We start from the raw sequence: 1,860 nt of genomic DNA, 5'->3' as shown, positions 1-1,860 counted from the left end.
GGGTTGGATGGTAAAATGTGTATTTGCATGTAAATCACTATATTATGTGAAGGTTGGAATGAAGTGTTAGGAAAAAGGCAAATGAAAAAACCCAAGCCGCAAGTAACCCACATACACCCAAAATATACATTTAAAAAATACCCCCTACAGCTCCTTCTCATGTAAAAATGACATTTGTAGAGCTTCAAATGTGAAATAAAAATGTGCCAGTTCTATCTTTATCAACAGTCTTATGACATTTCCATTTTGTCAGTAAGTATTTTGTTTTATTATATACAAATATGTAGTTATGATTTGTTCTTAAATTGTGTTGTTTTAAAGTATAATTAACAACCTTTAACTATTGATAATCTGAAGGTCTATTAGTAAATGGTCAAATTTTGATATATAGGAAAGGACGCTAGTGTTGTTCCCCACATTTTAAGAACATAGCACAGTATTCTGATATAGATGGGTGCTCTGTCTGGCAGGAAAACATTTTTTAATCCCTCATAACTTTCAGAAAATATTGGAGTACAAACAATAAAGCCCTGCACATCAAGCTTTAAAAGTGTCAGCGCTTTACCTCAGCTATCAATTCAAACCAAATTATAATCCAAGGTAATTCATTTTGTGACATGTTGTTTTTTAAACTAAAGCTAATTAGTTAATGTAGAAGAAATAACAGATAACGAATCACAAGAACAGTCTTCACGTTATAGAAAACTGTACTGTCTGGAGGAATAATAACCATCAATTTGTTGAATGGGAATTTTTCTCCCAATTCAAGTTGTATATCCTGCTAATATAATCATAGTCTCACCCTGATTTTCAGAAGGAGCAAAGTGTATAACAGGTCACAAAACACCTTTTCAACACCAGATAGGTGCAAACTGTATTTTCAAAAGCCCTCTAAATCAGCTGCGCACTGGCATTTCAGGGAGCGCGCTTTGTGGAAATGCACTCGCATTACAGCTTGTTAAGCAATTGAAGTCTGTAATTAGTTCTATTTTGCAAATAACGTCTTATTTTCAAAAGGTGCAAAACACTGATGTGCCCACTTTGTACACCAAAATATACCCGTTAGTTAAGATACGAGCCCTGACAGGGCTACTAGCTATAATCGACAATGGAGAACATCGAAGCACTTCCAATTCTTCAACTGCAGAACGAGGAAAGAGGGGAGGAAAAAAAGATCCTACCTTAAACACAGATCAGCTCTAACTCCAATTCAAGTTGTGCTTATACAGATTGGATAAATGCGCGACACCAGAGCTGTGTGAGTCTGATTTAAAATCGCAGCCCGCCGTCACGCCTGCATTGCCCTGTCATTTACATGCAACTGGTGCCACCCAGACAACAGCTGGGGACAGATCAGGCACCTGCCAGTCTTTCCTGTCTTTTTTCACACTGTTACGACGACATGTGCTCTTCCTCGTTGTTTACAATTTAAAAAGAAGTTCAGACTATTGAATGTGACTGTGGCAGGGGAAGAGAGTTCGTTTTGTCAGCATGCATAGATATAGTCGATACAATGTTCAACCAGAAGACTGCGGCAGAATTAAAATATATTCCTTGTTCTGATAATACATTTCAGCAAAGAACTGAATATATGTCTCATGACGTAAGGGAACAACTGAGTGATAGACTTAGGCATCTGAAGTGTTTGTGTTGCAGCTGGATGAAAGCACAGATGTTGATAATTCTGCCAATTGATGGTTTTTTGTGCGTTATTGCTGTGCTGAAGATATAGTTGAGGATTTTTTGTTTTGTGAAGAACTCAAAGGAAGGACAAAAGTAGAAGACATTTTCAACTTGCTTGACAAATACATAAAGTCTGATTGGGACAAGTGTGCTGGAGTATACATTGACGGAGCTCCA

General features: G+C 37.2%; 1 protein-coding gene across 1 annotated transcript in view; it reads right to left on the bottom strand.

Annotated features, from left to right (window-relative positions):
- The window catches only part of LOC121320105 (solute carrier organic anion transporter family member 1C1-like), a 47,733-nt gene extending 46,474 nt beyond the window's left edge, over positions 1–1,259 (bottom strand). Inside the window, exon 1 of the mRNA XM_041258334.1 lies at positions 1,182–1,259. The gene's annotated coding sequence lies outside the window, so the exon portion shown is untranslated. The remainder of the gene's footprint in view (positions 1–1,181) is intronic.
- Positions 1,260–1,860: the final 601 nt, after the last annotated feature.

The sequence above is a fragment of the Polyodon spathula genome, chromosome 8, assembly GCF_017654505.1.
Source record: "Polyodon spathula isolate WHYD16114869_AA chromosome 8, ASM1765450v1, whole genome shotgun sequence".
NCBI lineage: Eukaryota > Metazoa > Chordata > Actinopteri > Acipenseriformes > Polyodontidae > Polyodon > Polyodon spathula.
Note: the sequence above shows the minus strand (reverse complement) of the source record. Positions and strands in the feature narration are given on the sequence as shown.